The sequence below is a fragment of the Schistocerca gregaria genome, chromosome 4 (genome assembly GCF_023897955.1).
Source record: "Schistocerca gregaria isolate iqSchGreg1 chromosome 4, iqSchGreg1.2, whole genome shotgun sequence".
Taxonomy (NCBI): Eukaryota; Metazoa; Arthropoda; class Insecta; order Orthoptera; family Acrididae; genus Schistocerca; species Schistocerca gregaria.
Genome location: NC_064923.1, coordinates 680,444,167 through 680,471,478, shown reverse-complemented (window position 1 = coordinate 680,471,478; position 27,312 = coordinate 680,444,167). Strand labels below are relative to the sequence as shown.

Genomic DNA, 27,312 nt, shown 5'->3' with positions numbered 1-27,312 from the left:
AGGTGTTAGAAAAAACAAGTTTGATGAACACATTAATTTATTCAATTAAAACAAAGGGGAAGCGCATCTGACTGTCTAACAAATCCCGTTAATATTAAAAAGCTACACTGTATGGATTACAACAAGTGAACCCGCTGGTTTCCCGAGTCTTGAGAACGTGTCCTTTAGGCGCACGTGGCATTCAAAAATGACCTGCGAGCTTCCAATTCAAGGACATAATGACCGTTGCCCTGACAGCTAGATTGAGAAAGGCATGCATCTACCACAACACTGCTGGACTTGGATAGCTGCAATGATCTGACTAATGTGACCAAGGACTGCCCTAAAGTTCCGCTGCCGCTAATAACGCTCACTGTAAATTATCAGCATGAGGCATTCAGAGCACTTCTCTCACGGCTGCCTCTCTGAATCACACGGCGAGAGACGTCATTCTGCCGATACAAATTCTGGATCTCCCACAAACCATAGTCGCCTCTGTCTCCGGTAGAACTCGCTTCCATCCCCAGAGGAGCTCCTAGTTTTCTAGCTGAGTCGTATAGCACGCTACCTCTTCCCGACAAACAAGTGTTCACCGCCAGTCACTGTACAAGAATACTCAGCCTTCGAGTGGCAGGATGGCTTCTTCCACAAAAGTCGTGCCAAGAAAAACGCGTCGTGTTAAAACTTCGTGACACTCTGATCCACTCATCTTTTCTAGAAAACTTCTCCCTATGATCAGACTTAGCTACGTGTTGCCAGTAGTGTGTTTTCGTGCCCAACTGGTTTCGTGCCCAACAGCTAGCCTCGCGTGAAGGGAACTCGGAAAGTGAAAGGCTGCGCTCGAATTTAGGTTCTCATTCTGCGACATTCCGTTTTCTCTAGGAAAGTGCTAGACTGTTATCTGATGAAGGCAGTGTTCACAATACGCAGAGCGTCGGTCTCTTGCTAAAAGAGTTTCCCCCATCGACAGTGCACACCTGTTAGATTGGAGACAAGTCATAAACGAGCAACAGCACTTTTTCCCTGGCTCTCGCCCGGCCATGCAACTTTTTTTTTTTTTTTTTTAAAGAAGAGGTACCTCCATCTCATTAAATGTAGTTAAGGTGTGAAGTTAGTTAAAGTTGAGCACATACAGTAACCATTACTGTAATGTTCCATCTCTTGATACTCCTCTTAATGCAGTACCATTTTTATATTAAATGGAAAAGGATATGGCAAATGGTTTGCTGTTTTTGAATTTTATTAAAATAAAACTCTAACATAAGTGAGTCTAAAATATGTGGTGCATTTATGTGCTATGTGTCGTTGTCAATTGACCACGAATAATACAGACCACGGTGAGTGAAGTTGAGGACTTAAGGAACAACACGAATGAGAAAGACGGTGAAACAGAAAAGTGGTCGAGATGGGCGTTTCACGGCAACTCACCTGTACCATTGTCCTGTCAGAGTTCCCTCATTCATTATGAGTAGTTACCTGAAGTCACAGCTGGCGGCTTCCCACACCATGGACGCCAGCAGCAACACGGCTGTGCCTCTCCAAAACATTGCAAGAATGGGATCTCACCCCAGTTCGCCGCCGTACTCACTAACTACGGTCATCTGGGGCAGTGCAGAACCCCCGACTCATAGCTGAACATAACGCTACACCATTCATTAGCAGTACGTACTTCCCAGTCATGGCACCATATCAAACACAGATGCTTGTGTTGTAGTGTTAACGCAGTAATATCGGTGGCAAACGACTCAAAACCACCGCGTCCTCACAACTTACTGCAGTTGTTGTTGTTGTGGTCTTCAGTCCGGAGACTGGTTTGATGCAGCTCACCATCCTACTACATCTTGTGCAAGTTTCTTCATCTCCCAGTACCTACTGCAACCTACATCCTTCTCAATCTGCTTGGTGTATTCATCTCTTGGTCTCCCTCTACGATTTTTACCCTCTACGCCGCCCTCCAATATTAAATTGGTGATCCCTTGATGCCTCAGAATATATCCTACCAATCGATCCCTTCTTCTAGTCAAGTTGTGCCATAAATTCCTCTTCTCCCCAATTCTATTCAGTACCACATCATTAGTTATGTGATCTACCCATCTAATCTTCAGCATTCTTCTGTAGCACCACATTTCGCAAGCTTCTATTGTCTTCTTGCCTAAACTATTTATCGTCCACGTCTCACTTCCATACAAGGCTACACTCCGTACAAATACTTTCAGAAATGAATTCCTGACACTTAAGTCTATACTGGATGTTAACAAATTTCTCTTCTTCAGAAACGCTTTCCTTGCCATTGACAGTCTCCTTTTTATATCCTCTCTACTTCGACCGTCACTAGTTATTTTGCTCCCAAAGAGCAAAACTCATTTACTACTTTACGCGTCTCATTTCTTAATCTAGTTCTCTCAGCATCACCCGACTTAATTAGATTACATTCCATTATCCTCGTTTTGTTTTTGTTGATGTTCATCTTATATCCTCCTTTCAAGACACTGTACATTCCGTTCAGCTGCTCTTCCAGGTCCTTATCTGTCTGACATAACTACAATGTCGTCCTTATCTGTCTGACATAACTACAATGTCATCGGCGAACCTCGAAGTTTTATATTTCTTCTCCATGGATTTTAATTCCGACTCCGAATTTTTCTTTTGTTTCCTTTACTACTGGCTCAACATACAGATTGAATAACATAAGGGATAGGCTACAACCATGTGTCAGTCGCTTCGCAACCACTGCTTCCCTTTCATGCCCCTCGACTCTTATAACAGCCATCTGGTTTCTGTACAAATTGTAAATAGCCTTGATACCTTTGAAAAATTCTCAAAAGACGTGAAATATGTAAAATGAGGATAAATGATGCATTGTTAGCTACTAATGTTACTGTGTAAACAAAATGGTTCAAATGGCTCTGAGCACTATTGGACTTAGCATCTGAGGGCATCAGTCCCCTAGAACTTAGAACTAATTAAACCTAACTAACCTAAGGACATCACACACATCCATGCCCAAGGCAGGATTCGAACCTGCGACCGCAGCAGTCGCGGGGTTCCGGACTGAAGCTCCTTGAACCGCACAGCCACCGCGGCCGGCACTATGTAAACATTTAGTTGTCGAAGAATAAGTTTCATTTGTCTTTCTGAATGAAGTAAATATTCGTTACGCGCTACACTGCCTCTACAATAGGCACTGGAGGAATACCGAAGATCCCTACGCGAGGAATGTGCTATTCAATCAATAAATGGGCGGAGACATCAGGGATCCAGAGATTTTAAAATTATGCCACTCCATCCAGGTATTTGAAGTAAGAACATGTCGGCATACCGACCTGTGATCTGTTTGGTCCTACAGGTTACGCTGATGACCGCGATGTTCTTGGACGATTCGCCAAAGCCCTCATCAAACCAAATTTGAACATTCCTCACTTGCTGACTGAGGCCTTATTCTACAGCTTATTGATTTGAGAATACCAGTTGTATGAAGGGACCTTCCACAGTCACTGCCACATGCAGCGTCTCGAGATCAATCGATTCAATTCGTAGTGTAAGTGAAAACTTTACAGAGAAGAAAACCATCCTGCACAGCTGTTTACAGACGAACTTGGATAGATAGCCTCACATTATAGAATCCGCCTTCTTGTCACAAAGAATAGGTTGCATCTATTTATTTCAAGTTCCTGCCACCAGTCACTTTTTATTTTATGCTTAAACTAACATAATGCAACGCGTTTCGAACATGTTTTGTTCATCTTCAGGCGTTTATACATACATACATACATAGAGAAATGTTACTTAAAAATGAACATTCTTAAACTAGATTAATTTAGAACACTTGATCCATTGTTTTTTACTGTAGCTGCTAGTGTGGCATTTGGGTGGAAGGAGGGGGACAGCGTATGGCTAGAAATCGAAATCAGTTATGTCTTCTGCTGGTTTTCTTCTTTGTGGTTGACTATGTATATCACAGCCTGTACAGGATGCAGATAGATTTGCATCAGTTATGTGTTACGAAAATAGTGTGAAAGGCTTTTATATGACAGTTGATCACTTAGAATTTCATAATCTTGCTGCTTCACTCGCATCATTGGTGTAATGGCGGAGCTGTTGATTGACATTATACTATTGCACATTATAATTATGTCACTGATTGCCAACGTAATTCACTGCACAAATTGCTTCGATGTTATACACACAACACAAGAGGACGGACTGTAGCATGTGAGTCTGTATCGATTATCAAGGTTTTGTATTGATATTCTTGGTACCGACAGATTTGTAGTCAATTATTTACATTGACATATCTTGAATCTATTGAGTTAGAACTGCCTTAAGACTGTTGAAGAACTTTGAGTTTCTGAACTCGGTTATTTCATTAAGAATGTTATCTCTATGCTTTGTGTTATGTATGAAAATTTCCATTTCTTCCATGATATACATTCTTAACATGTTTGAAACGCGTTGCATTATGTTAGATTAAGCATAAAATAAAAAGTGACTGGTAGCAGAAACTTGGAATATATAATTAACCCACACAGTCACGGCTCACAAACATAGCCATTATGGCTGAAAATAATTAGGTTTCATCTAGCAGGAATTTTAACTCTGCAAGGGAATGTGCACTTCTGCGAAGCAATTTCAGTAGGTTTCATGTTTCCAGATCAGAGATTTTGTAAGAGCGGCTTCATCGTCAGCCAAACCAAGATGCATACTGACTAGCAACAGGTGTATTCACTGTCATGAAAAAGTCTCAGGCCCCATCATCATTCATTGCAGAACTAAAGTGAGTTGTTTCCTTCACCTCTACCTCAAGTCCTGGGTACTTTCTTTGGTGGCAAGTGATTGCGAAAGGTATCGGACTTGAAGAAACAGCAGGATATTGCTAACAGACGTATCGGAGAGCTATTGATAAGAGTGAAACCTGCTCGTTTTTGGATTAGTTCTCTTATCTCGCACCACAGGCGTTCCTCTCTTGCTCTGTTGTATTTCATATTAAGGGTCACGTACGTAGTGGGGAAGTGGCCACGTGAGGAGGGAGACTTGCACCGACACGCAGGAGTCGTGCAGATTGAACAGGTGTGGAGCGGAACGCCTGCGACAACAACGGAACGTCTGGTAGAACGCCTGCGTCTTTCCCAGTCGGCCAGAGGCAGCGAAAATAGCCTGCCGGAGACAGCGGCGTGGGAGTGCGCCAAACTGACGACCGCAACGGCCAGGCGCCGGAGAAGAGAGGTAAGGCAGCCTCCGGCACTTGTCCACTGCAAGTGACACCTGACTGACGCTTCCAGCCCGCGTTTGTGGTTCAAAGTACAGGGCTGCACACCAGTTCTGTTTCGCTGTTACATATTTGAAAATTACCGAACAATCAGTTTAATGAGCCACAGCTGCAAAATACTAACGCGAATTCTTTACAGACGAATCGAAAAGATAGAAGAAGCCGGCCTCGGGGACGATCAGTTTGGATTCCGTAGAAATATTGGAACACGTGAGGCAATACTGACCCTACGACTTATCTTAGAAGCTAGATTAAGGAAAGGCAAACCTACGTTTCTAGCATTTGTTGACTTACAGAAAGCTTTTGACAATGTTGACTGGAATACTCTCTTTCTAATTCTGAAGGGGGCAGGGGTAAAATACAGGAAGCGAAAGGCTATTTACAATTTCTACAGAAACCAGATGGCAGTTATAAGAGTCGAGGGGTTTGAAAGTGAAGCAGTGGTTGGGAAGGGAGTGAGACAGGGTTGTAGCCTTTCCCCGATGTTATTCAATATGTATATTGAGCAAGCAGTGAAGGAAACAAAAGAAAAATTCTGAGTAGGTATTAAAATCCTTGGAGCAAAAATAAAACTTTGAGGTTTGCCGATTACATTGTAATTCTGTCAGAGACAGCAAAGGACTTGGAAGAGCAGTTGAACAGAATGGATAGTATTTTCAAAGGAGGATATAAGATGAACATCAACAAATGCGAAACGAGGATAATGGAATGTAGTAGAATTAAGTCGGGTGATGCTGAGGGAACTAGATTAGGAAATAAAACACTTAAAGCAGTAAAGGAGTTTTGCTATCTGGGGAGCAAAATAACTGATGATGGTCGAAGTAGAGAGGATATAAAATGTAGACTGGCATTGGCAAGGAAAGCGTTTCTGAAGAAGAGAAGTTTGTTAACATCGAGTATAGATTTAAGTGTCAGGAAGTCATTTCTGAAAGTATTTGTATGGAGTGTAGCCATGTATGGGAGTGAAACATGTACGATAAATAGTTTGGACAAGAAGAGAATAGATGCTTTCGAAATGTGGTGCTACAGAAGAATGCTGAAGATTAGATGGGTAGATCACATAACTAATGAGGAGGTATTGAATAGGATTGGGGAGAAGAGGAGTTTGTGGCCAACTTGACTAGAAGAAGGGATCGGTTGGTAGGACATGTTCTGAGGCATCAAGGGATCACCCATTTAGTATTGGAGGGCAGCGTGGGGGGTAAAAATCGTAGAGGGAGACCAAGAGATGAATGCACTAAGAAGATTCAGAGGGATGTGGGTTGCAGTAGGTACTGGGAGATGAAGAAGCTTGCACAGGAGCATGGAGAGCATGGAGAGCTTCATCAAGTCAGTCTCAGGACTGAAGACGACTACAACAACAACAACAACAATACCATCCATGAAACAAGCATACCTGTCATCATTTTTCTGCAATTTTGTCCCCGCCTTGACAGGGTTCGCAACTCAGGCGAGCTCGATCGAGAATCCACGAAATCCGGCACACCACGTTGCTGTTCAAAGGTGATGTTCTAAACAACGCTTGTGCATAACTCTTCAAAGGCCACGAACCAACGTAGAAATTTTCATATCTCTGCTGTTCTGAGTTACTCTACAACCACAACTATCGAGAACTTGTCTAAGCTCCCGAACTCTTGAAGAACTTTAAGAGCCGCTAGACCTGTCACCAGAAAATTTTCATACAGTGTAATCGCGAGTGGCGCGCCACTGATCCGCGCCCGTCTCGGCTCACTGAGGTCGTACAACGGACTGACTAGGACCAACAGTCCGCAGCTCGTGGTCGTGTGGTAGCGTTCTCGCTCCCCATGCCCGGGTTCCCAGGTCCGATTCCCGGCGGGGTCAGGGATTTTCTCTGCCTCGTGATGACTGGGTGTTGTGTGATGTCCTTAGGTCAGTTAGGTTTAAGTAGTTCAAAGGCGAGCTCGATCGAGAATCCACGAAATCCGGCACACCACGTTGCTGTTCAAAGTTGATGTTCTAAACAACGCTGCTGTTGCTCCTCGATCCGTCGCTACAAAAACCCACAAACTTACACATATTTTACATATTACTTTTAAAACTACACATCTAAATACTTTACATGACTCACACTTGCGCAGTGATTCTTTTGGTATGTAAAAAGTGCAGGTCTTCTTGTCTTTTACTAGTAAACCTAGTATAACGTGTTTCATTCCTTGTGTGGCAATTTTTTTAACGAATAAAAATTAAAGAACAACAGCCTTTAGTCGCAGTCGTGATTTTATTTCACTTCACAGTGCATTTCGATCCCTGGGGACTCATCCTCCGGTGCTTTGGCACCCTTTCCAAATCTAGGTTGCTACCGGTCCAGGCAATATTACGTTCGTGTGTTAGAAAGTGGCATATTGTGGACTTAAAATTACAAAACTAAGACAAACCCAAAAAATAACTTACTGTTTCCAGTATTCGATACATGGTGTTGAAGTACAAAATTACCAGAATCGAGCCAAACTGAAAAATAAACTACTATTTTCGGTAGTGGATACATATTTTGAAGTATAGTATGAGTGGACGTATTTGTTTAGTAAATGGTATCTATTTACAATTAATAATACAAAAACGTTGTATCTTCTTTGAAATAACAACAGCTGTATATTTGTAGGAATGCAGCATATTTACATTTAAATTCTTTGAATTCTTCTGACTTCTGTTTTCAGATGTGCTGCATAATTGAAGATGTATATATGTACATAAAAATGTCTACTCATATTATACTTCAAAACCATATATGCACTACTGGAAAAAGCTATATTTCCAATTAATATTCACAAGTGCCACATTGTAATATATCAATGTAATCTTACCAAGACCAGAATTAACCTAAATTTGGAAAAACAATTGATGCGGACTGTCAAAGTACCTGATGATAAGCATCCAGGGCTTAAAACGCGCTGTGCATTGAAATAAAATTACGATTGTGACTGAAGGCGGTTGCTCTTTCTTTTGCGAAAGTAGTACAGTTAGAGAAGAAACACTGGCAACAATTGTGTCATTTGTCTGGAAGGATATATTAATTTTACATTTTTTGGAGTTGTTACTAATCTTGTTTGTGAGATAGTTGTGGTATGCCATGGTGTGCGCTGACAGATGAGCTTTCTGGTGCAAATACCTGTATTGTTTTAATTTTATCGTCTTCTACTTATATCTTTATTTTAATGGTATCGTATAGTTTGTGTACTGTATTTCCGTCGTATCCATGAGTTAACATGTGGGAATTATTTATCCCACTCGGTGTGAATCTTACATCATACATAAATAAAATACGCGCTACTAACTGTGGATTTTCTCCGCTCCGTCTTATAATCCGTCATCAACACTGCGATTTTCCAGGGTGGTGTTGTGACCTGAGAGCTAGCTCACGATAAGAGTGATGTGGATAAATTAGCCGCTCGTGCAGAAATGGGCAATTAAGGGTGTGGTTTATGCCTACAGCAGCACCAGTTCTTCTCGCACCTGATTCGGTACCTTCTTCTACACGCCGCAACACTGGCTCCTCCACATCCGGCGTGCAAAGTGTGCACGTCTACCTTGTTCTCAATGTGTATGGTACCGTGCCCAGAAATCTGTAGACCAGATCTGCTGAACATTCTTTCTGATGGATTGCGGCGTTTGGGACGTGGCGCGTGCCTGACGATGAACACAGTTGGCAAAACCACTCCAGAATACCACGTTTACCATTTTTGGAAGGAATAACAGGACGCCGATTCACTGTCTGCTTTGTTCGCGCTCTGCAGAATCGCTGCTCAGCACCGCCTCGAAACGATACGTACGGAATGGCTGATGCAGGAGGTAGTTGTAAGCCGAATGTCCGACAACATCTGCAAGAGCTCTAAAAGTTCAGAAAGAAACATAGCCAGTAATAAACGAGCAATGATCCCCAACAAAGAAACAGCCAACACTGGTCGTCTTTCTGTCTTTCTCTATTGCCTTTATCCCGCATGGTGCGCCGGGTCGGCAGGGTTAAGTATGGATTTGGCATGGTTTATTTTTAAAGGGTGACCGTATGCCCTTCCTGCTGCCACCTTATATCCCTCGGGACGGAATTAGTGTACCCCAGCTGTCTGGGTCTAGTGTAAATCCTTAAATAGTGTAAATGTGTTGCAAATGTCTGCGAGTCTTGTAACTGAGGCGGGACCTGGGAACCAGACCGGCATCCACCTTGTAGGATGTGGAAAACCGCCTAAAAACCACATCCAGGGTGGCCGGGACACCAGCCGTCATCGTTAATTCGCCGGGCGGATTCGATCCGGGGCCGGCGCGCCTGCCCGAGTCCAGGAAGCAGCGCGTTAGCGCTCTCGGCTGCCCTGGCGGATTCCAACACTGCTCGTCTGCTGATCATAAGATGGCCTATACATAAAAAAATATTCGTTTTCGGACGCACTTGTACCGGATCTTTTTCCTCTACCTTCGAGTTGTACAGCGAAGGGACTTCAAAAAGTAAGTTGACGTTATCACGGCAAATCAAATGTGTGTGGGAATTCATAAGGGACCAAACAGCTAAGGTCATCGGTCCCTAGACTTACACACTACTTAAACTAAAACTGACGTGTGCTAAGAACAACACACACACACACCCATCCCCGGCGGAGGACTCGAACCTCCGGCGGGAGGAGCCGCGTAATCCGTGACATGGCGCCTCTAACCGAGCGGTCGTTCCTCGTGGCACGGCAAGTCAAGTAACTTTCATCGACAGATGTAATAGACGTCGTAGCAACGCAGACGGATGACACTCTTTCTCATCATAGTCACCAAAGTCTCTGCGAACAACTGCCGGAACGTCATAGCAGTCGTTCGACGATAGAAATCCGCTCCTTAGTCACTGAGACATTTGAGAACCGCTATGTGAACGTCCTCATCGTTGGAAGATTTCATCCCCCTCACTCTCCAACGCCCCCCCCCCCCCCAATGTTTCCTTCACCTTCTCGAATAGCCGAAAAGATGGACATATTCGCAGGGTGGAAGATTTGGACTTGCCGATGAGAATCACCCACATATGTGTGGCCTTGGTGAAATTGTTGGGGCAATTTCACTGCGGCTGGACGCGATATTGCATTTAGGCTATATACCGCCATACTTTCACGGTGAATCTGTCTGTAATTTAGATGTTTTGCCCACAACAATTTTATTGTCCCGAGTATCTGAACTTTCGGTGTGTCTGCAATTGCCGCACTATATCAGTCGCACTTTGTGGGGCACCTGTTAACCGTACCGCAACAGAACTGTCTCTTCAGACTGTAAATCATGGTCTGGAGAGTTATGTGCCTCGTAAGTAGATAAAGGATGGAAAAGTCCCAGTATGGTTTAATAATGAAATTCGGGGAGTGCTGAGGAATCAGAGGCTGTTGCACTCTCGGTTCGAAAAGGAACACAGAAATGACGACAATCGAAGGTTAGTAGAGATTCGAGCGTCTGTGAAAAGATCTATGGGCGGAGCATACAACAGCTACCACTGTCACACCTTAGCAAAAGATCGGCAGAGAATCGGAGTAAATTCTGGTCTTACGTTAAACCGCTAAACGAATCTAAGGCTTTCATTCAGTCCCTTGTTGACCAATCTGGAGTTCCAGTTGAAGAGAGCAAAATGAAAGTCGAAGTTTGAAATTTCACCTTCAAGAAATCGTTCACAGAGGAGAATCGTACAAACGTTCCGTCTTTTGACCAATATTTGAAAGCAAATAAATTACCAGGTCTGGATGGAATCCCAGTTCCATTTTACAAAGAATACTTCACGTCACTGGCCCCTGATCTAGCTTGTATTTATCGCGAAGTCCCAAGTGACTGGAAAAAAGACACTGGTGATACCAGTGTATAACAAGGGGAAGGAAGGACCCGTAAAACTACAGACCAATAACCCTAACTTCTGTCTGCTGCAGAATCCTTGAATATAATAAACTTCCTTGAGACTGGGAAGCTCATGTCCACGAACCAGCATGGTTTTGCAAGGCATCGCTCGTGCGAAACTCAGCTTGTGCTTTTCTCACATGATACACTGCGAACTATGGATGAAGGACAACATTCAGATTCCATATTTCTATATTTCCGGAAATCATTTGACACGGTGCCCCATTGCAGGCTGTTAACGAAGGTACAGCATATGGAATAAGTTCACAGATATGTGAGTGGCTCGAAGACTTCTTAAGTATTAGAACCCAGTATGTTGTTCTGGACGACGAGTGTTCATCAGAAACAAGGGTATTCTCAGGAGTGCTCCAGAGAAGTGTGATAGGACCGCTTTTGTTCTCTATATACATAAATGATTTGGCGGATAGGGTGGGCAGCAGACTGTGGTTGCTGACGATGCTGCTGTGTACGGTAAGGTGTCGAAGTTGAGTGACTGTAGGAAGATAAAAGACGACGTGGACAAAATTTCCAATTGGTGCGATGAATGGCAGCTAACCCTAAATGTGGAAAAATGTTAATGAGGATGAGTAGAAAGAAGAGACCCGTAGTGTTTCGATACAGCGTTACTAGTGTCCTGCTTGAAGCTGTCAAGTCGTTTAAATATCTGAGCATAACGTCACAAAGCGATATGAGATGAACGAGCATATGAGAGCTGTGGTAGGGAAGGCGAATGGTTTGTTAGAAGAATTTTAGGAAAGAGTGTTTGACCTGTAAACGAAACCGCATAGAAGACGCTGGTGCGACCTATTCTTGAGTACTACTATAATGTTTGTGATCCGTACCAGGTCGGATTATAGGAAGACATGGAAGCAATCCAGAGGCTGACTTTTGGATTTGTTACCGGTAGGTCTGAACAACACGTAAGTGTTACAGATATGCTTCGGGAACTCGAATGGGAATCCTTGGAGGGAAGGCGATGTTCTTTTTGAGAAACACCGTTGATAAAATTTAGAGAAACGGCATTTAAAGATGACTGCAGAACGATTATACTGCCACCAATATACATTGCGCGTAAGAACCACGAAGATAAGATACGAGAAATTAGGGATCACATCGAGGCATAGCCGTCTTTCCCTCGCTCTATTCGCAGGTAGAACAGGAAAGGAAATGACTAGCAGTGATACAGGGTAGCCTCCGATACGCACCGTACGGTGGCTTGTGGACTATCTACTTACATGTAGATGTAGAAGCGGGAACGTATACTCTCTCCTGCTAATGCGCCACCCTTGTTACACAGTGACCTTCGCGTGAGACGTCAAGCGTAAGATATATTCTGAAGTCCTTCCGTATCTCATGCAAGAATGACACACACCGTATAATGTCGTACATGAAACTACCAAAATATTGCTAAACATTTTCATTTTCAAATTCTGGTTCAGTGTATGCACTTCATTGACTTCCCGTGTTAAGTTTATAACGATGGATCAGTGAAAGGCAACACTCAGCATCCCAAGCAAGCATTGGAAGCCCAAATTTGACTTTTGCTCTGAGAGTGAAAAATATTTTTACAAATTTCCACGACATATTTACACGTCACGCCTAACTTTCTTGAGATAACTGCGGTGAATAGAGTTAACTAACAAGGATAGGTAGTTTATATGGAATGTAACAGCCTCTCTTTTAGGATCAAATGACATTTCAAGTTTTTCGATCAATAATAAGTTTCCTTGATGTGAACACTGAAGCCTAGATAGTGACTTCCGTCCCATTACAAAGGCAGCCCTATCGTTGTTGTGCACTTTGTTTTCAGCAATAATGGGCCCTTGACTGTCAAAAATTCTGTAGTGCAAGCCCTGATGTTCCTATACCCAGTAACGTATTCATTTTTTCTTTCCTTTTGTGTAGATTCCTACAATCACATCCCCTTCACTATTGCGAAAGCCAAAATAGTGACTGAGTGTTTGTGTTAGCCATCATAATTCACTTGTGAAAGACTAACAAGTGAAATTAGAATTATATATTAATACCTTCAGCTGCTGCCGGGCGTTGATATATATCAACCGGGGGCAAGTGAAAATGTGTGCCCCGACCGGGACTCGAATGCGGGATCTCCTGCTTACATGGCATACGCTCTATTAATCTTTTTTTTAATCTCATTTTGTTCGTTTCCGTTTGTTGTATCTGATCGGGGCGGACGTCGCAAGACACCCATTTCAGTTCGTCGTTGATCCATTATCTCAGGTTTTTTATATATTTTTTATTACAGAGGGCAGCTAATCCTCTGAACAAACACTATGACTTACCGTGCCAGCGTACGCCTCCCCCCAAACCCACATTCTCACCTTAGATGTCCACACACTACATTCGTATTGTGCCTACCCGACACACTCATTACTCGTGTGTGTGCATCCCCACAGAAGAAGAAGGTCATGACTGGTGCTGCAGAACTACACTCCTGGAAACTGAAATAAGAACACCGTGGATTCATTGTCCCGGGAACGGGAAACTTTATTGACACATTCCTGATGTCAGATACATCACATGATCACACTGACAGAACCACAGGCACGTAGACACAGGCAAAAGAGCATGCACAATGTATATCCACCTTTCGCAGCAATGCCGGCTGCTATTCTCCCATGGAGACGATCGTAGAGATGCTGGATGTAGTCCTGTGGGACGGCTGGCCGTGCCATTTCCACCTGGCGCCTCAGTTGGACCAGCGTTCGTGCTGGACGTGCAGACCGCGAGAGACGACGCTTCATCCAGTCCCACATATGCTCAATGAGGGACAGATCCGGAGATCTTGCTGCCCAGGGTAGTTGACTTACACCTTCTAGAGCACGTTGGGTGGCACGGGATACATGCGGACGTGCATTGTCCTGTTGGAACAGCAAGTTCCCTTGCCGGTCTAGGAATGGTAGAACGATGGGTTCGATGACAGTTTGGATGTACCGTGCACTATTCAGTGTCCCCTCGACGATCACCAGAGGTGTACGGCCAGTGTAGGAGATCGCTCCCCACACCATGATGCCGGGTGTTGGCCCTGTGTGCCTCGGGCGTATGCAGTCCTGATTGTGGCGCTCACCTGCACGGCGCCAAACACGCATACGACCATCATTGACACCAAGGCAGAAGCGACTCTCATCGCTGAAGACGACACGTCTCCATTCGTCCCTCCATTCACGCCTGTCGCGGCACCACTGGAGGCGGGCTGCACGATGTTGGGGCGTGAGCGGAAGACGGCCTAACGGTGTGCGGGACCGTAGCCCAGCTTCATGGAGACGGTTGCAAATGGTCCTCGCCGATACCCCAGGAGCAACAGTGTCCCTAATTTGCTGGAAAGTGGCGGTGCGGTCCCCTACGGCACTGCGTAGGATCCTACGGTCTTGGCGTGCATTCGTGCGTCGCTGCGGTCCGGTCCCAGGTCGACGGGCACGTGCACCTTCCGCCGACCACTGGCGACAACATCGATGTACTGTGGAGACCTCACGCCCCACGTATTGAGCAATTTGGCGGTACGTCCACCCGGCCTCCCGCATGCCCACTATACGCCCTCGCTCAAAGTCCGTCAACTGCACATACGGTTCACGTCCACGCTGTCGCGGCATGCTACCAGTGTTAAAGACTTGCGATGGAGCTCCGTATGCCACGGCAAACTGGCTGACACTGACGGCGGCGGTGCACAAATGGTGCGCAGCTAGCGCCATTCGACGGCCAACACCGCGGTTCCTGGTGTGTCCGCTGTGCCGTGCGTGTGATCATTGCTTGTACAGCCCTCTCACAGTGTCCGGAGCAAGTATGGTGGGTCTGACACACCGGTGTCAATGTGTTCTTTTTTCCATTTCCAGGAGTGTATATACTTACATGGATATGGTGTCTGTTCTTTCAGACAACTTCTAAAGAACAGTGAAACGTCTGTGTACTCCCCTTGTTCCCGATTACCTTTGATTTAGTTCTCGTGGTCAACGCGTGAAAATATGTGTTGTCGCAAATTATTAATCGAATATTTCGGAAAGGTGAGGGATCTGAATTTAAATACAGTCCTCGGTGATGCATAATGCTGTTTCATTGCCACTGTCTGCCCCATTAGCTGAACAGTCAGCGTCTTGGATGCCACGCACGGGGGCCCGGCTTCGATTACCGGCTGGGGAAGGAGATTTTCTCCCCTCCTGGACTGGGTGTTGTGCTGTCCTCATCATCATTTCATCCCCATCGTCGACGTGCAGGTCGCCCAATGCGACCTCGCACTCAATAAGACCTGCACTTGGCGGCCGAACTTCCCGACTGGGAAGTCCCGGACACTGACGCCTGACTCCCATTCATTGTCACTTACTAGAGCTTATTAAAAGCTTATGACGCTTCCTCCGTGACCGCATAAAACACTGACTAATTGTGTAGCTTCTCCTGATTCCGACCTGTTCTCTTAATCCTGTAAGGAAAGAGACAAATATGTTTCCAGCCTCTATATGTTTACTATTATCTGGACGCCTAATACACTTCGAAACTAAAATTCAGTTGCCAGTTCCTGTATGCTGACTTGTTAAATGATCATCTCCATCAGTATCTTACTTGGTAATTGATGAAACATGATTTCACCAGAAGGGCGATCTAACTGAAATTTAGAACCGAAATAATTTCCACCCTCTTTTTATCTCTAAATGTCCGGCTCCGTAGCTAAGCGGTCAGCGCGATTGATTGCCTTGTGTTGGACCCGGATTTGTTTCCCGGTACTGCCATGGATTTTTTTCCTTAATAGAAGGACTGGTACGGGATGCTCGGAGACTCGTTAAAACCACCTGAGGAGCCACTCGACTGATGAGTAGCGGTCTTACAGTTAAGAAATCCGACAACGACCGGCATAGCGGTGTGTTGATTACTACACAGCATTTGCTGACGCCACTGGCATAGGATGACACGGCGGTAGGTCGGGGCCCTATCCACCCGTCTACGACCAGAACGCGAAACCTTAACTTTACTTTATATCTGCAAATAGCATCTTATTCACATTCGAACATCTAGCAATTTTCCAGAACTGCTGCCAGATGTTAGAATAGTTCCTTGAAACCTACTTGATTTTGAAATTTATTGACAGACAACAACTTTCTACAGGTTCGGAAATGTAAGTCGTGGGGAATGTTCATGCCGAGTGAGTTTTCGAGGCTCACAGTTGAATCCGTCTGTAAGTTTCACATTGCTGTAGTCTTCGTCTCTTATTTTTATCAGAGAGATTGAGAGTTTTCTTCCTCGATTTCCGACCTTTACTTTCTAACTGACACCAATTTCGCGTACGATTAACGTTTCCCAACTATTTCAGTTCTAAGGATAACGACGCAAATTAATCTGAAATTTTCTTTTATTTCAGGATCATCAACCGCTGCTTGGAAGCAAAGGTGAGTACGACGAAGTGCCTCACTTGGGTATTTGCACACTGTTATTAATTAATATGGACACCAAATGTGGACTACAAGCAGTACAGACAAGAGAAAATAGAAGATTTTGGGGTTATAGAAGATTATACTCGTTATAGAATAGATGGGTAAATAGGATAAATAATGAACTCGCACTGATTATAATCAGGAGGAAAGGGGTTTTCTGTCACAACATGACCAAAAAGAAGGTGTAGATTGATAGGACGCATTCCGACGCATCAGGGAATAGTTTATTATGTAATGTAGGTAAGAACAGGAACAGGCTAAAAAAAGGTTAGAGGGAAACCAGGGATTGAATAAAGGAAACAGATTAAAGTGGACGATAACATACTTTGGCCACAAATTTTACAAATACATGGCACAATATTTTAACTATAAAGTTTTATGGAATGGTGAATTGTAATATACATCATAGATCAGCTCAAAAGTCGTCTTCCCATTTGAGTCCACCTCAACATGCACTCCTCTTGTCACCCGCTCGACATCCAATCTGTTCTCCAATACCATCCGCACTTGACGCGACCTGCATCCATCAGCAGACCGAGGCCTCAGACTATGGATGCTGTGACAGGAGTTCAGTACGCGAAAATCCAAGTGTGTGATGTCATGGATCTTGTAGAAAACCGAAAACTGGGACATCTTCCTGTCCAAGAAAGACCCCGGCCGGGGCACAAAGAATAACAGGTGTTAGCACTACCTTACTAGATAAAGACCTCTGGCTAACGAGCATTTAATTGAGGTATGAGATGCACATCTGAAACGACGGTTTTATACCGTCAAAGTGCAATTAATGTGATCAGCTTTGAAAGAACGTCATTCCAGCATGCTTGTACACATGTGTTATGTTTATATATACATGCAATCACACACACACACACACACACACACACACACACACACACACACATAGCGAGAAAGGAACACGAGAAATTAATCGCAGAATTCCGTTATCTTGTATCCCCTGCAAAAGTGTAAGAAGCTGCTTAGTAGATGGCAAGTGTTTTGGTGTACGAGCAAGCCTAACTCACTGCATAATTTCAGTCGATTGAAGTACTGTTTAAGATTCTCTCGGAGTAGCCTGTGTGCTGATTCCGAGTTCCTAGGAAACCCTTCGAAAATCTCTCTGTTCTGAACGTTAGACAGCTATATGTACATCATTTTCTCTGAAAAGCAGCGAGTGATAACTGTTTCCAGTGCGTTGCTGCGCGTTTTCTTGTGTAGACACATTCATACACGAACGGAAACGGACAGCGTTTCACCAAGAACACCTGAGCCGAACGCTACCTAACTGATACGCCATTGTTTTGGCACCTGTGGGATCCGTCGACAAAAATGTCATCCTCATGCGACCTTTTCAGTGCAGATAAAAGCCGCTCGTTCGGAGGAAGAACTGAGTACATAATGGCTGTTGCGTGTACATAAAGTTAATACAAATTGTCAGGCGGAGATCGCAACACAGGGTGCCTAGACGGGTCCACGTGCAGCTTATCACCATCTTTCTGAGTTTGAAAAAGGTCGAATGATTGGCCTGAGGGACATGGGAGCATCACATCGACAGATCTGTCTGAAGAACGAGTGGTGACACGATGTATTGAGGAGAACACTGGGGCAAGAAGACTGGGAAGGCGTCTCTAAAGAAGGAGCAGACCACGAGAGTACCGCTGCGCTGCTCTTCTGTCTCTGACGAATAGATGGATGGAAAATAAGTCAGGGCAGAGGCAACAGGCAGAACTGGCGGGAACGTATTACCGTCAAGCTGGGTTGAGGTCTCAAGCTGACATCCGTCACTGTCCGCTGACTCCACACCACCGAGTGTTGATGGTATACAGCCAGAGCGAACTGCAACGTTGAGCCGTGGCCGGATCGGATCGACCCCGTTATATCAAATCAATCGATCTCGTCGTACCAAAGAACTTTGGATAGCTTGCCTCGCGAGCTGTGTCCCTGACCGCAGAAGGGCAGTGCGGCCGAACCTACCGGAGAAGAGTGGAGTGTCTTCCGCCAGAAGGTTGCTCTGATAGTCAGTGCGGCTGGACACAGAGACGCAGGCGCAACCAGTGACCGTTGGTAGTGGGGCACTACATGATGGGCAGACATGAGTATAAATTTTGTTTTCTGCTATACAAGCCCCTAATCGTTTTGGGGTTGATTCGATGCTGGCATATGGATAACGCTAAACGTCAGGAATGGAACTGCATCAGAGCGACTGCGCGCAGGTCGTTGTTACTGGTGAGGATTTGCGTTTAAAGACACTGAACACTGTGTCGGCTCCTGATCGTGCTCCGATTGTAGCCACACGCCGGTTGCGGTTACAGTTAAGTGGTGTGCGCCTTCTCTGTTGATATTACTGTTTAATCTGCAACATATTACTGTTTAATCTGCAACATATTACTGTTTAATCTGAAGCAAACTCAAGCTACGCAATTGTATTATCTGGTCATGATCTGTTGTTCGTTGAAGCGCTTTTTTAAAATTTCACTGCAGTGATGCAACTAACGTTGTTACTAATTGTTCTCAACTGGTATGTCTCGGAGAACTTGACTGGATATTTACTGTCGTAATTGGTGCGTACTGGTATAAAAACGGTTCTGACAATTGTTTAAACTGGGTGACAATTATTGAACGGTATGAAAAAAAACGTAAATTATTTGCAAACTACAGCGTGCAAAAACTTTATTCAACATGTAAACGTCACAACAGATATTCGGGTTTAGGTTATGACATATTCGATATGCCTGCCATCATTGGCGATGATGTGGTGCAGACGAATAGCGAAATTCTGCGTGACCCACTTTTGTGTCGGAACATCGATGCTGTCGATGACCTCCTAAATGGCTCTTTTCAGCTTAGATATGGTTTTGGAATTGTTGCTGTACACCTTGTCTTTAATGCAGCCACACAAAAAGAAGTCACATGTGCTAAGATCCGGAGAACATGGCGACCAACAGAGGCCCATGACAGTCGACTGTGGGCACCCTAGAGCGAGAATGCAGTCCCCGAAGTGCTCCACCAGGACATCAAACACTCTCCTGCTTCGATGACGTCGAGCTCCATCTTGCATGAATCACATCTTGTCGAAATCAGGGTTACTTTGGATAGTGGCGATGAAATCACCTTCAAGAACCTTCACGTACCGTTCGCTAGCCACCGTGCCACCAAGGAATATCGCATGGATTATTCCATGACTAGACGTTGGGCACCACACAGTCAACTGTTGAAGAGACTTCGCAAAATGTGAATTCTCACTCCATCGAATGCGTCAGTTTTGCTTATTGACGAACCCAACCGAATGAAAGTGGACTTCGCTAAACCAACAACAAGGTGCATGATCATAGTAATTCCCATCATGCCTAGAGGCCAATTGTGCAGTTCGAATGTCCTAACGCAAACCGTTCAGACGTTATGACGCCTTTATTTCATATAGTTCAAAAATTGTCGCCCTGTAAGTGTCATTCTGCTATTCCTTGTACTGTTTGTCCCCGTTTCATGTGGTGGCGGAGGAATCTCAAAAAATGTTCAAATGTGTGTGAAATCTTATGGGACTTAACTGCTAAGGCCATCAGTCCCTAAGCTTACACACTACTTAACCTAAATTATCCGAAGGACAATCACACACAGCCATGCCCGAGGGAGGACTCGAACCTCCGTCGGGACCAGCCGCACAGTCCATGACTGCAGCGCCCTAAACCGCTCGGATAATCCCGCGAGGCGCGGAGGAACCTGTTTGTTTCCTTTACTTCAAGAGAGATTTGTCTACAATTACTTTCACATGAAAAGATACGTCACTCGCAGAATTTCCATGTTGTAAAACACATAGCTCACTTTTGTCAGATGTTAATTTATTGGCTGTAATCCATCTCAGAAAAGGAAGGCAACAATTTTTTATCTTCACGTTACGTGACTCTACTGTTTCCGTAAAAGTATTATTTTTTGCATTATAATTCAGTCAGTATAAATTTTGATTCAATTAAGAACCAAGTAAAAATTCAAGAAGTTGAGGCACTGTTCCTTTAAGGTTTATTGTGCTATCAGATCATATTTGGTATACATAAAAATAAATTTATTGTTATCCTCTTTTAAAATTTTTGTAAAAGGCGTAATTTTATGTTTCACTGTTTGGTTGTTGTAACATGTCAGATTTCCTTACAGCGTCTCTGGGATAAAATAAATAACTTATGGGAGTTTTAAATTTGTTGTCTTTGCTACCAGACATTACGACCCCTGAGGTCTTGGTTTCCTTGCCCAACAGTTGATTAAGTGGGTTCAAACATTTTATGTCATTCTCTGGTATTCAGCGATGAGTCTCGCTTCTCTTTGTTTCCGTCACATGAACGAGACCGTGTCCGTAAAGGAACTGGTCAAAGGGAAGAAGCCTACCTTAGTCACTTTGAAGAATGTACGAATTAATGATTGATCTGTCTGGTGCCCTCTTTTGTCGCCCATGCAGCATACATGGGACGCGATGCAATTATGTAGGTTATGCTTTCATACGAGCCTCCAGCCAGCAGTGTTCATAAAATCACACAGCGTGTGTTTCAAGCATGGCAGGGAATTCCTGAAGTTGACATTCCGAGGCTGTCTGATTCGATGACATAAAGAGTACAAGAGCATATTTGTGGCCTAGTATTGATGTCGATGGTAGGCATCACTTCTGAAAGGAATGATTGCTTGATGGTTTATCAATCATCATTTGATGGAAACGTCCACAAAGTATGAGAAATACCGGACACTGCACCATCAGTACAGTTGAAACCTTCCCGTCTCCTCTATACCTCTTTTATTACGCAACCTTCACTTTTACAATTACCTATGAAACTTTCCCTTAGGATTTCTATCTCTTGCTTAATAATAACAAATGAAATCTTCCCTTTGAAATTAGTTCTCTTTCTCAATCTTTGCATACAAATTTAAATGCTGCTTATTAAAAGTGATTTTCTGATTATTTCGACGAAACATAGAACGTGTCGTCGTCGTGGCCCTCAGTCGTTACCTGCAATAACCCAAAACTGTCCCTTACCTTTTTTTACTGTTACTGAATTGCCGTCTGACTGCTACATCGAACTGCGACATGAATATACTTACTCTGTTTTAATATACTCTATTAGCTCCTGGTGGGCTGTCATAAAAAGTGGCTGTATTTATTACCAAAGCTGACGTTATTCTTTAATAGTAAACTGACGTTATTCTTTAATTAATTTGACTGAAGTTACTTAATTCATAGTTAAACTTTTTCTTGACAACAATAAAATTTTGTAAAGTCTTACGTTGATGGTTTTTGGAATGGATTATAATCAGTAATGCAATATTGCTGGCAAAAATTAATTATATTCTGAATGAAATGATTTTACAAACGTTCAAATGGGACTTACTTTTTACATAAACTAGCATTGCGCCAACATACCTTCAGTAGTCTTGAGTTTCTCAACAATACTTCAGTAATATTAGTTCCTCTTATGATAACAGTTAGCTGATGTCTCTGTACATCCGTTTATAATCTCTTGTAAATCATGGCTGGTGGCTGGCAGGCACAACGCCCCTCTCAACCTCTCACTCCAGACCTGCTACCTACTCACTTCACATCTCGCTTACTGCTGACTTTCTACGAACACTAAGTGCGGTCTCTCCCGCCAACAATGCTTTCTGGTGCAGACAATCCCTGCCACCATCACAAAATGTATCAATGCACGGTCTTTCCCGCTCTTTTCTTAAAATGTATCCATACGCGGTCTCTCCCGCCCTTTTTAAAATTATATCAATGTGCGGTCTCTCCTTCCAGCAATATTTTGGTGCAGAAATTCCCTGCTGCCACAATTATTTCCAGCATCACAAATATTAATTATTCCTACTTAATCCTATTAAAAAATATAAACGTCATTCATAAATTGTGGTTTGGCAATAGACAATAGAAATATACACGTCTTACACAGTAAAATACAGTTACACAAACAAGAATACTGGGTGACACCCCATATTTCAACATTGTTGATCCTGCCCAAGATGCTTGAGTGTGTTGTGTAGTCTTCAGTCCAGAGACTGGTTTGATGCAGCTCTCCATTCTACTCTATCCTGTGCAAGCTTCTTCATCTCCCAGTACCTACTGCAACCTACATCCTTCTGAATCTGCTTAGTGTATTCGTCTCTTGGTCTCCCTCTACGATTTTTACCCTCCACACTGCCCTCCAATACTGAACTGATGATCCCTTGATGCCTCAGAGCATCTCCTACCAACCGATCCCTTTTTCTAGTCCAGTTGTGCCACAAACTTCTCCCCAATCCTATTCAACACTTCCTCATTAGTTAGGTGATCGACCCATCTAATCTTCAGCATTTTTCTGTAGCACCACAATTCGAAAGATTCTATTCTCTTCTTGTCCAACATATTTATCGTCCATGTTTCACTTTCATACATTGCTACACTCCATACAAATACTTTCAGAAACGACTTCCTGACACTTAAATCTATACTCGATGTTCATAAAATTCTCTTTTTCAGAAACGCTTTCCTCGCCATTGCCGGTCTACATTTTATATCCTCTCTACTTCGACTATCATCAGTTATTTTGCTCCCCAAATAGCAAAACTCATTTACTACTTTAAGCGTCTCATTTCCTAATCTAATTCCCTCAGCATCATCCGACTTAATTTGACTACATTCCATTGTCCTCATTTTGCTTTTGTTGTTGTTCATCTTATATCCTCCTTTCAAGACACCATCCATTCCGTTCAAGTGCTCTTCTAAGTCCTTTGCTGCCTCTGACAGAATTGCAATGTCATCGGCAAACCTCAAAGTTTTTGTTTCTTCTCCATGGATTTTAATACCTACTCCGAATTTTTATTTTGTTTCCTTCACTGCTTGCTCAATATGCAGATTGAATAACATCGGGGAGAGGCTACAACCCTGTCTCACTCCCTTCCCAACCACTGCTTCCCTTTCATGCGCTTCAACTCTTATAACTCCCATTTGGTTTCTATACAAATTGTAAATAGCCTTTCGCTCACTATATTTTACCTTAAGAATTTGAAAGAGAGTATTCCATTCAACATTGTCAAAAGCTTTCTCTACGTCTACAAATGCTAGAAACGTAGGTTTGCCATTCCTTAATCTAGCTTCTAAGATAAGTCGTAGGGTCAGTATTGCCTCACGTGTTCCAATATTTCTACGGAATCCAAACTGATCTTCCCCGAGGTCGGCTTCTACTACTTTTTCCATTCGTCTGTAAAGAATTCGTGTTAGTATTTTGCAGCCGTGACTTATTAAACTGATAGTTCGGTAAATTTCACATCTTTCAACATCTGCTTTCTTTGGGATTGGAATTATTATATTCTTCTTGAAGTCTGAGGGTATTTCGCCTCTATCATACATCTTGCTCACCAGATGGTAGAGTTTTGTGAGGACTGGCTCTCCCAAGGCCGTCAGTAGTTCTAAAGGGATGTTGTTTACTCCCGGGGCCTTGTTTCGACTCAGGTCTTTCAGTGCTCGGTCAAACTCTTCACGCAGTATCGTATCTCCCATTTCATCTTCATCTACATCCTCTTCCATTTCCATAATATTGTCCTCAAGTACATCGCCCTTGTATAGACTCTATATACACCCTCTACCTTCCTGCTTTCCCTTCTTTGCTTAGAACTGGGTTTCCATCTGAGCTTGAGTATCACCAGTCAAAACTGCAAGGCTTTACCCGCGTTTGTCCTGGCTGAAGCACAGGGAACGTTTCATCGCGACGTGCCCATTAGTGAATCCGGAGTGTCGTGTGACTGCTCCTCTATTGCTGGCACCTGGCAGTTCGCAAATCCGCATCCCCTCGGCTGAACAGGTGTCCCTGTTACGTCACAACTCCGCGGCTATATTCAAGAGACGGCGGTGGCTCCGCAGGTAAGTGGAGTGTAGTGTGTAGCCGCGGTCGATACGATACGTGCGGCCGCTGTGCCCGTTCCCCGAGCCTCGGGGCTCGGGTGTTCCGGTGGCGGGAGCTGCAAGAGCCGCGCCTAATCTGGCCAAAGGGACCACCGACCTCCGGCAGCCTGGCCCGCCCGGCAAGCGTTGTGCAACCGCCTACGCAACGGCGTACGCTCAACCCCTCCCCGCTCCAGTGCACCAGCATTTCAGCTAGCGGCTTGCCGTCATCGTGACCTCTTTTTTGATTCAGGCAGTCCCTGGTAAGACAGGTTTCGAAACTAGGTTTTGACCTGCAAAATTGTTTCAGGAGCAGATGTCGAATCCGACGGACTTACTCGAACAGCAAGACGCGCAGCGTTATAGCTTGTGAGAAAGGGATAGTTTCTTTGAGAGCATCAGGCGACTATGAAAGAAACCTAATGGCAGGGGAAAGGAATGTGACAGCCGAGATGTGTGCAGTCTTGAAGAAACATGTAATGAAAGCAGCAGGGGAAAACTAGACAATAAGACACAGCTCAACAGAAATCCTGGAAAACGCTGGACAAATTAAATTTGGTTGTTTAAAAGAAAAAGATATAAGCAGAGCAAAACAAACGGGCAAACGTGAATGTTCAGGGTGCCGCGGAAATGTTGCGACAAACTTCGAGGGGTTCCAGAGGGTGTTTTGAGGAACAAATCGAGGACAGGAATCCATATCTGGAAACATCACCCAACGATGCTGCACTACATCGAATTTATAGGCGCCAGTGCCTGCATCTAGGCCACCCCCTTCCGCAGCAAACGTGACTTTGTACGGTTTGGGACAGTAGACGGACGTCTTGCGATGTTGCTTGTTATTCAGTGATGACGATTAATTGCCACGATCGCCATTGGAGAAGATGGAGTTGGGTGCTTCGTATAGAGACCTTGTCTCCTATGAATGCGATGTTCTGTTGCATCATTGGATGCCAGCTTCAGGCACGGGTTTCCACGAGCAGCTATTTTTCTCATGAAACCTTGTAAAGTCTCCAATGTTTTACGGTGTACAGGAGGAAAATAAACTGCAGATGGAAACACGTGTCAGAAACGTCTTTCCCACAGGTAATAGAGCACTGCATTTATAGAAGACAAGGCTTTCCTCCCACGGCTTTCAGCAATACTGAATGGGATACAATCTTGGAAACTGTAAAAGTAGCAGAGATACAATACATAGAGTTGGATGTCATCTACAACTAGTAAAGAAACAAGACTACGGTTATAATAGTCTAAGAAGGTGAAAAGGAATCAAAAACTGAGACAAAGTTGTAGTCTATCCCTCCCCCACCCCCTCCCCTGTTAGTCAATCTAGACAGTGAGCGAGTAATAACAGAAGAGATTTTGAAGAGGAATTGCAGTTCAGGGAGGAGCAACAAAAACTTGAGGTTTGCTGATGTTCAAAATGTGTGTGAAATCTTATGGGACTTAACTGCTAAGGTCATCAGTCCCTAAGCTTACACACTACCTAACCTAAGTTATCCTGAGGACAAACACACGTACCCATGCCGAGAGAAGACTCGAACTTCCGCCGGGACCAGCCGCACAGTCCATGACTGCGGCGGTTTGCTGATAACACGATTATTTTGTCAGAGAGGTGAAGCACTTGGCAGATTAGCTGAAAGAAATGCATAAGTTATTAAAAAGGGGTTATACACTGATAGGCCAAAACATCGTGACAACTGCCTACCGCGAGGTCATGTGACGCCAGGTGACGTTGCGGGCAAGTGACGCCCTATGAAAAGAATGTACGCGCCGCAGAGACAGATGGGGATCACCCTAGAGAAGATATGGGCTGCAAATGGGGAAATACACTGTGATAAGCGACTTTGACAAAGGGCAGATTGTTATTATGAAGAGTCTGTGAACGAGTATCTCGAAAACGGCGAAGCTGCTCGAATGCTCACGCGCTACTGTCGTGAGCATCTACAGAAAGAGGCAGGACAGTAAAAGTACCATTAGGCGCTAAATGGTTGGACGTCCACGGCTCTTCGCAGAATGGGGGGTTCGGAAGCTTGTCTGCTCTGTAAGGTTAGATTTTGATCTGTGGCATCTCTGTTGAAAGATCACAGGTGTTTCGGAGCACATCGTTCATCCTACATTGTTGAATATGGAGCTACGCAGCAGACCACCCTACACGTTCACTCAACGACATCGTCAGTAGGCACGGAACTATAGGGATTCGACCGCCGATCAATGGAAACATGTCGGCTCTTCGGGTGAATCGCATTTTTGCTATACTAAGTCGATATTGTCTCCACCAACGCCGTTATGAAGGTGAACAGCGGCTCCAAATGTGCAGCGCACCACGGACTCGGGTTGGTGGGAGCAGTAGCATGTCATGGGAGGCGTTCTCCTGCGCTTGCATGTGATCTCTGGTAGTAATGAATGCACGTTGCCAGCTATGATCCACTTGCATTCCTTGATGCTTGATGTCTTCTCCGACAGCGATATCATTTGCCGGCAGTATAATTTCCCGTGTCTGAGACAGAATCGTGCTATAGTGGTATGAGGACCATTGTAGTGAACATTGATGTCTCGGAGACCAAATTCGCATGATGCAAATCCTGTGGAACCCGTCTGGGTTAAAGTAAACTTGCTTTTGCGTTGGAGCTGATGTTGAACATTGCAGTACTTGCCTTCTGCAAGGCAAGAAGCCGTTGCATCCATTTTCATTTGAAGAAATTTAAAATATTGGACTTCATTGATCCACTTGATGCTTTTGAGATCATAGCATGCTGCCGTTACAAGAGTTGTTTGTCAGAAACGCTAGAAATAGTCATCTTTTCTGTTTTCCATCGTCCCTTAGTTGCTTCATAATTTATGGAGGTATGTCCCGTCTACGCAACTAAATGAAAGGCGGTTTG

The 27,312-nt window shown here is 44.1% G+C and overlaps 1 long non-coding RNA gene across 1 annotated transcript in view; it reads left to right on the top strand.

The window, feature by feature from the left end:
* LOC126365989 (uncharacterized) overlaps positions 1 to 27,312 on the top strand; it is a 523,432-nt gene that overhangs the window by 140,507 nt on the left and 355,613 nt on the right. The window contains exon 2 of the long non-coding RNA XR_007566286.1: positions 16,470 to 16,497. This is a non-coding gene — a long non-coding RNA (uncharacterized LOC126365989). The remainder of the gene's footprint in view (positions 1 to 16,469; positions 16,498 to 27,312) is intronic.